The 9,809-nt window shown below is 43.5% G+C and overlaps 1 protein-coding gene and 1 pseudogene across 4 annotated transcripts in view; one reads left to right on the top strand and one right to left on the bottom strand.

The window, feature by feature from the left end:
• Window positions 1-204: 204 nt before the first annotated feature.
• WDR47 (WD repeat domain 47) overlaps window positions 205-9,809 on the top strand; it is a 64,563-nt gene continuing 54,958 nt past the window's right edge. For all 4 annotated transcript variants that reach the window (XM_006149511.2, XM_006149509.2, XM_006149510.2 and 1 more), the window contains exon 1: window positions 205-266. The gene's annotated coding sequence lies outside the window, so the exon portion shown is untranslated. The remainder of the gene's footprint in view (window positions 267-9,809) is intronic.
• LOC102490872 (60S ribosomal protein L5-like) lies at window positions 3,296-6,354 on the bottom strand (annotated as a pseudogene).

The raw sequence follows: 9,809 nt of genomic DNA, 5'->3' as shown, positions 1-9,809 counted from the left end.
TGACAACCGCAGTCTGCAAGAGGCTGGGCGGAGCGGACGCCGGCCGGGGAGGGACGGACGCGAGAAGGACGGACTGAGGAGCTGATGGATTGACGCGCGGGCGGCAGGAGGCAGGACCGACGCCAGACCCAGACCGCCGCCCTCGTGCTCGCGTCCCAGCCCGGAGCGGGCCGTTCGGAGCCCCGCCGCCGGCTTCCTGCCCCGCCGCCGCCTTCCTAGCAGCTTTCTCCTCCGCCGCTTCTCCGGGCTCGCTCCGGAGCCCCCGGGTGAGTGAGTCCAGGAGGCGGAGGCGGGGTCGGGCGGCTGCACACCTCGGGTTGCCATGGTCACCCGTCGCCACCTGTCACCACCTGACAAGGCTCCAACCAGGTAACCCGGAGGGCCGCGAAGCCGTCCGGGAGAAGGGTCTTGGGCGGCTTTAGGTGCTGCCTGGGAGCGGACTGGGGTCTTGGGCGAGGCCCCTGCGCCGCGCGATGAGGACCTGAGAACTGCGGGCCCCCATTCGAGGCCGCTGCTTCTGGACCACACCTTTACTTCATTACCAGCGGGATTGGGGGGTAGAGCGACGCCCCTCGCCCTGGCACTGAGCAGCAGGCGATTGCAGGGTTCGAGCCCACCTCGCCTGGGCCGAGAGGCGGGAGGGGGCTGGCTGCGCGACTCTCCTTCCTCGCTCCTCTGCGGAGCCGGTGCGAGGACGGCGGGGCGCGCTCGCGTCTCCAGGGCACGCCTTGGCCGGGAGGAAGGAGGGAACGGCGGCTTGGGGCAGCCCGCGCGGGCTGGGTTTGGCCTTTCTTGCATCAGTGGTCAGTGGGACCAGGCCTCTGGGGGTCTGGGCCGGGTCGGGAAGAGGCGCGGTGAATGGATGTGGAACCGGGTTGTGTCTGGGGGACGCCTGCGTAGAAGACAAGCGAGGTTGTAGAACTCCTGGGTTAAGCCGCTGCCCTGTGTTGGGGAGAAAAAGATTGGGGCTCTAGCTCTGGGGCGAGGCCTTGGGCAGAAGGGGCGGAGGCGACGGGAGGCTGGGGACGCATTTGACCAGATGATTTTTTCCATTTCTGTACCAGACGTGCAGTTAGTAACCGCGCATGGTATCTGAGGGGAGCGTTTTTGGCAACTTGGTTCTCTCTGCATAATGAAAAGAGACGTCTTTGTTCCACCCAGATTCATAGGTTGTGATCCTAACACTTATTTCCCTCCCTTTGTTGTAGACTTCCGAGAATGCTTCAAAAAGTTAATGGCAGGGAAAAGGATATGTAGGTTTTAAAAATGCTTAAAATTTTTTTTCCACAGTAAAATCTAAGTAGAATTTTTTGTCTCCAATGTTGAAAGTATTGCACGGACATTTTACTAGAAACAAACGCCTAAGAGCCTGTTTCCAATTTTATGGCACATTCTCGAGGTCTCATTCTGGAGGAAGATGTGATGAATGATTTTACCTTAGAGGTTTTTCTTTTTTGGGGGTGGGGGAAGGAGTGCTTCCAGCAGGAAAGAAATATTACACAGGGATGGAAAAGACAAGTAACTAATTAAACCAAATAGTATATTCTTAGATTAAAAAGCTAGAACACTTGAATTTGGTTGCCATTATGAATATGTGAATTTTTTTGTGAGAGGATTTTAACCTATATTTACCTTCCACCCTCTTGCTCTCTGTATAGTTCTTTTCTCCTTTGTTAAAAAAATCAGTAGGGTACTAGGAATGTATAAAAGAACGGGGATATTATCCTCTGTTTCTAGTTATATAATTGTGTTCCACCTCTTGCTGTTTGTGAAGTAGTTTATCAGTTTCATATGGAAAGGATGGCATGTGATATACTTAGTGTATGCTGCAGTTTGAGAAACATTTCAAAATAAATATGAAAATATGTCTAGTTTTCCTTAGTAGATTGGTAAACTGTAAATCAGATTGCCTGGATTTAAGCCTCACTTTGCTACTAATTTCAATCTCGAGTGAGCTACTTACCCTGCCATTGGCTCTGATTTCTGATTCTATAAAATGGGAAAAAATGCCTGCTGTTCTTCTGGTCTAGAAATGAACTCTGAAGTTGAATAAAACAATGCATTTGCAAGCACTTTGGAAAAAATTTATATCTGTTGATTACCTTTTAATAGAGGGGATCATTGACAAGGATAATTAAAAATGTCTGTGTAATCTGGGGCTGACAGATCGGGTGGTGGTTAAGGGCACTGGACTCCAACATGGTAGACGGCGGTTCTAATCCCTTTCCTGGTGGCTTGCTTTCTCACTTTCTCTCTCTCTTCCTCACTGTTCCTCCCTGGTCAAAATAAATACATAAATAAGGTTCAATAAAATAATCTTAAAACATTTCTGTGTAAGTACTGAGGTCCAGTACTTATGTTTCCCCCCCCTGCTTTAAAAGGCTCATGGAAACTGTTGAGGTGCATCCCTACTCCTTGGCAGAGGTTCTATATTACTATGATACAGAGAAAAGGGTATTTCCTTTCTTTCTGAATGTGGGTCAGAATTGTTTTCTTGCTTTCTTTTATATTACGGAAAATAAAGCTATGGCAAGTAAGTTAGAGTTACATTTGGTGCAAAATCTCAGTGTGAATCATTATTTCTTGACTAATTAAGAAATATCTTACTTTATCCCTTTGACTTGTGGTTTTAATTCTTTAAGAGCATTTATATTTATTGGGACCAGCAGTTGGCGTAATGGTCACGTCGCTGGACTCCCACGTAGTTGGCCTGGCGGCTTAAAATTCACGTAGGGTGCATGTGCATGTGCGTGCATGCCTAAGATCCCAAGAGGAGAGAAGGGATTGCGGTGTGGCCATCCCCCCTGCGGGGTGATTTCTTGCTTTCTGTCTCTCTTTTTCTCTCTCTGGTGAGTGCATGTACCCTTTAGCAAAAATCTCTTAAAAAAAAAAAAAGTACATTTCTTGATTTATTGCATTGATGTGAGGAAGTCGAAGAAACAGGTGCTTTCAACAAGGTCTTTGCTGCACTATCCATCCCCACTTCAGCTGGCCTGGATCATGGAGAAATGAGACCCAGGTGTGCTCAGGGCGGTCTCTGGACATGAATCTAAGGACCTTTTCCAGTGGGTACACCTGCAGTTCCACTGCACCATCACCTGATCCCTCTTTTTTTTTTTTTTTCTTTATTAAGTTTATGTCTTTATCTGGAATATCTTCATAGAAAATTTTTTATTTAACTCTCAGCAGCCCATTCTTGAACTCTGAGGAAGCTTGCTTTTTTTCTGGGTTGTATGATCTTCTGGACAATGGACATTTTGAGATGATTCACCTCTTTTTAACTTTCTTGGGCTTTTCAGACTGAGTTTTTGTGTATAGCAGTGTGCACTTCCTTATACATCTCCTCTGTGTCTGGAGTTACGTTATTCTTTTTATGTTTAGAGAACTGTGTCTTGTAAGCATCTTCATCTTCTTCCATTAGGTAATCTCTGTAATCTATAACATTCTGACCCATCATGTGCTACTGATGTACATCTGCATTAAATTCCTTGCTTTCAGAATCATAACCAGGGAGTCATTCAGTGCTGTGAGGGATAGATAAGCCTCCACTCACCACTCCCTTCAGGGGCCCAAAAACTTAACTGCTGTGGGGGGAGTTCTGGCAAGGCCTTCATCCAGACAGCAGGCAAAGGCACCAGGTTGACCGTCAATGCTTTCTACATTATACTCTTCACTGGTCACTTCCACTTGGTCTTCATAGATCTTATCCATGCCAAACCTATTGAGAAGCCTGTGGGCCAGCAGCTGGCCAGTACAATATGCTGCAACATCATTTGTCAGGTCAACTTTCACGTGGTATTTTGGTAGTTTGCATAAGTTGCGCAGTCATATCCCCTTCTGCACAGGTGTAACCAGTCTGACAAATGATAGCTCAGTTACATGAATTATCCTGTATTTGGGTGTGTTATACTGATTTTTATACTGGATCACCAAGCATTTGAGCATAGTAATCAGTTTTACCCTCTCATCATCTTCTAAATTTCACTTGGTAGCTCCTAAAGAAGGCCTTATTCTTCTTCTTTTTTTTTTTTTGGAGAGGTTTTTGCTACAGGGCGCATAAGTTCACCAGAGACGCATAAAGTGAGAAATCAGCTCCCAGGGGGATGGTCATGCCACAATCCCTTCTCTTCCGTTCTCCTCTTGGGATCTTGGTCATGCACGCACATGCGCCCGGTGTGAGTTTAAGCCACCGGGTCCGGGATTCAAACCATAGTCGACTACATGGGTGTCCAGCGACATAGCCATTATACCTACTTCTAGTCCCGGCCTTATTCTTTAACAAATCCACCCTGCAGAATAGAGACCCATGTCCGTGGCTCGACACAAACCTCTTTTTTTTTTTTTTTCTTTAAGTTTATTTTCTTTGTATGAGAAAGAGAGAAGGAGGATGGGTATGGGAGAGACAGGGACAGGTAATCTTGATGTCTGATCCTCCACTCCCCAGCCCTGCAGCTAGCCAGGATCGCAGGAGCTCCTGTGAGTACATTTGGAATGCTGAGGTATCCTGGGGTCATGAACCCAGGGCCTTTCCACATGGTTTGCACCATAGAGCAGCAGCGCCCCTACTGCCGTTGCCGCTGTGGCACAAATTGGAATACTTACACTAGTAGAGAGGTGATGCAGGGTGCCAAGGGGGAAACCTGTGGTCATGTAACATGGCATATATTTATGGAGTTATCAATTTTAATTGAAGACTTGGGTTAAAAAATTCTTGTTTTTATATTAAAACACAGAAAGATATGGAGAGTACAATATTCTTACTAGCTTCTAAGTATTCAAAGACTTTAAAAGAAATTTCATACATAAGGGTTCTCTTAGGTTATATTTAGTGTCTTCTATCCTTAAGTAGAAAGGTTTAATATCTGTGAGTGTTACTGTAATTGTAAAATGAAGATCACAGAGTTTTAAGAATTGCATAGATAGGACCAGCAGGTGTCATGGAGGTTAAGGCAGCTGGATGCCGTATGGCCGACTGAATGGTTTGTCTCTCAGACCTAGCAGCTTAAAAAACACACTGGTCACGTTTGTGGTTGTCCAAAATTCTGAGAGGAGAATGGAGAAGGGATTATGCTGTGACCTACCCTAGGGGGTGATTTCACGCCTTCCCTCTGTATCCTATCTCCTATCTCTTGCTATGGAACACATGTTCCCCACAGCAAAAAAACACTAAAAACTAAATTACATAGTCAGTGTATGGAAGTATTAAACATGGGGTAAATGCACAATAAAGGTTAGTATATTTTCCCCTCCCCATCTCTTAAAAATAGAAGAGCCCCTTTACTTCAAATGGGGTCAGGAGGCTGTTTTTTTTGTTTTTGTTTTTGGAGAGGTTTTTCCTACAGGGCGCGTGCGCTTGCCAGAAAGACAGAGACAGAGAGATAGAAAGCGAGAAATCACCCCCCAGGGGGGATGGCCACGCCACAATCCCTTCTCCTCCATTCTCCTCTCAGGATCTCGGGCACGCACACACATGTGCCCGGCGTGAGTTTAAGCCACTGAGTCCGGGACTCGAACTGCAGTTGACTACGTGGGAGTCCAGCGACATAGCCATTACGCTAACTGCTGGTCCCAGGAGGCTGTTGAAGAGAATGAAATCAGGGACTCTGAAGGTGACTAACCTTGGAATGTGCACTTGCCTCTGTCACTTGATCATCTTTGATCCTCTTTCTCTTCCGAAGTACAAGAAAGGACTTGCTCCAGTATTCCTTTATCTCGTTATTTGCCTTTAGATTGGACTGATAAAAGAGAGAAGGGTTACCTTTGATACTCTCCCTGAGGTTTCATTAACTAAGCTCATATCACAGGAAGGAATATTGAAGAATATCAACACGCCTATACAGTTTTGCCAGGAGCTGCTTGTTGTCTATCTCCCAAGGCAGCCAGCTCCCAAGAAGAATTATTTACTCACCATTGTCTAAGCATTGAATCCATTCCTTCCCATTCCCATTTGTGACTATTGGTTTCAAAATCACCCTGAAATCTGTAAGACCTTGGCATATATTATCCAGGACAGCTTAGATGCTGTGGGTCTGAGTGATCATCCTCACTTTGGCCAGAATAAACTCTTGCTTTACTTATTTTGTCTTAGCCTTCCAGTTGACAATATTAATCATCTTTGAGCTGTTTCTTAGCAGGAAATCTCATTACCCCTAATCTTCAATGGCATTTTATTTATAATTCTCTTATGGGTCTCTTTATATTTTATGTATACAATATTAATTTTTTATAGAACCCAGTCGTCAGGGTCCAAATCCACTGCTGACTCACACTTGAAGATATTTCAACTTTGAAGCCATTGTGTTGATTAGCCAAAGAATGTTCAAAGCTTACATCTTTCAACTGATTTTTCTCCATTTGGTTTTATTACTCTTCACCTAAAAAGATATCTTTATCATACCATCTACCTCCTTAAAAGCCTTTCTTTTGTTTAACCTTCCTGTTCACCCTAATAACTTAGTGTTATATCTCAAACATTCTAAACACTCAGATATTTTATAAATGGATACTGACTGCAAATAATTATTATCACTAGGAGTCTTTTCATGTGGCATCCTTTATTGTTGTTATTGTCATTTGTTGTCAGAAGATATGTAAGCTCATCAGAGAAAGAGAGAGGGAGAAAGCCTCCCTCATTACAGTCAGGCCAGGTCACAGTCCTCTCTCCTCTATCTCTTCACCCTGTAAGGATTTGGGGAAGGCACCCATGTGGGCCCTGTACGTTTCCCAACCAGCTGGGGCTGGGATTCGAACTGCATAGGTAGCCATGTTGGATCCAGCTCCCTTTACACTACGGGCCCAGCCTTTCATGTGGCATCTTTAACGTAACTGATCTGTTTGAGCTTCATAATGTATATGTATTTTAAAGTTAATATCTTCCATGAGCAGCAGAAGGACAGATAGCACACCAACAGGGTATGCTGCAGTCTACTGCCAGCCTCAGCCAAACCTGGATCTTGAGTATGTACATGCCCGTTGTAAGTTAGGGAGGTCTCTAGATGGAAACCCAGAATTTTCTCATGTTGAGCAGCTTTGCAGAGCATCAAGTTATACTGCTGCAGCACGATTTGGCCCTCTAATATTAAAAAAACAAAACAAAAGAAACCTATGCCTAAAATATTTTAATTTATTTATTTAAACTTTTTTTTTGAAAAAATCTTGAGATGTATTTTTTTTAAAGAACTTCTAGTTTTTTTAAAAATCATTTATTTAACTTTATTTATTCATTCATTTATTTTTAGTTTGACCAGAGAGAGACACAGAGAGAGAAAGAGGGAAAGCAAGCCACTAGGTCTGGGACTTCATTGGCCATGTGGGCATGTCCAGCAGCTTAGCCACCATGCCACCTGCTGGTCCCTTGAGATGTGTTTTTATTTTAATAATTTAGGAAACTGTTTGAATCAATAACAAAATTAATTTTTCTTTTTTTTAAATTTGCATTTCATCATTGCACATTTTTATAGCCTACAAAATGGTTTTCCCAGAATTAATATAGTGTATATTAGTCTGGTCAGAGATATTACCATATATATTATCATCACCATATAACCTTTCATTTTTAAAATATTTTAAAAAACAAGTTAATGTACTCCAAAGCAAAATTTTATAGTTTATGCACAACCCCCTAGCGCTCCCATAGAATCTCATTAAGAGTCCTTATTTATTTATTTATTTATTTTTTTTGAGAGATTTTCACTATAGGCCGCGTCCGCTCACCAGACAGAGACATAGAGACAGAAAGGGAGAAATCACCCCTCGGGGGGATGGTCACGCCGCAATCCCTTCTCCGCCATTCTCCTCTCGGGATCTTGGGCATGCATGCACACGCGCCCGGCGTGTTTTAAGCCACCGGGTCCAGGACGCGAACTGCGGTCGACTACGTGGGAGTCCAGCAACATAGCCATTACGCTAACTGCTGGTTCCCTCATTAATAGTCCTTTTGACACATCATCCTTATAAAGCTATGAGCTCTGAAGGAAAGAAATTTACATTTATTAAGCACCAGTCACCTGCTGAGTTCTCTGTTAGGAGCTTTTTTCTTATTTTGCAGGTGTATACCCTTTCTTTGGTTTTGTTTAAATTTTGCCAATGGGTGTGTGCACTCACTTAAGATAGAGAGAAAGAGAAAATGAGAAAGCACCCCCTATGAGGGATTTTCACACCACAATCCCTTCTCTACTTCTCCCTCCTTTATGGATTTTAGGCATGCACTGCACACACATAACTCCTGGCTTGTTTTTTTCAAGATTTTGGGTCTGGGATTCAACTGTGCAGTCAGCTGTGTGGAATCTAGCTGCCCTAATCACCATGTCACCGGCTGGCCCCATACATAATACCTTTAATTCAGAGAATATTTTCTGTATGGCTGCATATCATGTGACTCCTGGTGTGTTTAAAAGGAAAATGGAATTTTATATTAAAATTTTGAGAACATTTTATAGAATTGAGATAAAATTAGAACCTTAATGTCCATTTTTTAAAAGAGATTTTTGCTATAGTGTGTGTGTGTGCTTACGGGAGAGATAGAGAAAGAAAGCGAGAATACCCCCCCGCCCCCCCGGGGGGATGGCCACATTGTGATTCTTCTCCTCTATTATCCTTTTGGGATTTTGGACACTCGCGCACATGTGCCTAGTGTGCGTTTTATCTGCTGGGTCCAGGACTCGAACCATGGTCGACTGTTTGGGAGTTCAGCAACATAACCATTATGCCATCTGCTGGTCCCCTTAATGTTCATTTTTAGTTTAAAATGTTTTTACATTATTTTGAAATACTTGAAATAAAATTAGGTTGTTTTCTTTCCCTTTTTTGAAAAAAGAATTATTTATTTAATTCCGTTTGTTGTTGTTATTTTTTAATTTGACCAGACAGTTACAGAGAGAGAGGGAAAGCAGAGAAACAAGCCACCAGGTCCAGGACTCGAACTGCAATTGACCATGTGGGAATCCAGTGCCTTTAACCACCTCTCCACCTGCCAGCCCCTCCAACTTATTTTTTTTCTTGGAGAGGTTTCTGCTATAGGGTGCATGTGCTCGCCAGGAAGACAGAGACAGAAAGCGAGAAATCACCCCCGTGGGGGGATGGTCATACCGCAATCCTTTCTCCTCCATTCTCCTCTTGGGATCTTGGGCACGCACGCACATGCGCCTGGCATGAGTTTAAGCCACGGGGTCTGGGACCCGAACCGCAGTTGACTACATCCATGGGAGTCCAGCAACATAGCCATTACGCTAGCTGCTGGTTCCACCTCCAACTTTTTTTTTTTTAAGAATTATTTTATTTAACTTTATTTATTTATTTATTTATTTTAATCTGACCAAAGAGGAACAGAATGAGAGGGGGAGAGAGAGGGGATGAACATGCAGCAATCACTTCTCTTCTATTTTCCTCTCAGGATTTTGGGCAGGCACATGCACATACACCCTGTGTGAGGTTTAAGCCACTGGGTCCAGGACTTGAACCATGATTGACTACGTTGGAGTCCAGCAACGTAATCATTACGCCATCTGCTGGTCCCAAAAGCTCTTCTTTTTAAAAAACTTGATCTAGTCTAGATGTTGGAGATAAGTAAAAATTTGCTTCTTAAAGGAAAATCCTTTTTTTTAATGATTAAAAAATGTTATTTAATAAGAAAATACTGAGACACTACCCACCCCCCTATATATATGTGCTATCTCATAAATAACTTTTTTGTTTACATGTGCCACAAACTGGCAGGTTTCTCTAAAATGCTGTGGAAGATGATTTAGGCTAGATAGTTGGATCAAAGGGAGAAAGCCTCCATCCTTTTGAATGGCTTTTAGAACCATCGG

This window comes from Tupaia chinensis, unplaced genomic scaffold (assembly GCF_000334495.1).
Source record: "Tupaia chinensis unplaced genomic scaffold, TupChi_1.0 Scaffold000270_1, whole genome shotgun sequence".
Lineage (NCBI taxonomy): Eukaryota > Metazoa > Chordata > Mammalia > Scandentia > Tupaiidae > Tupaia > Tupaia belangeri.
This window is presented reverse-complemented; position numbering and strand designations above follow the sequence as displayed.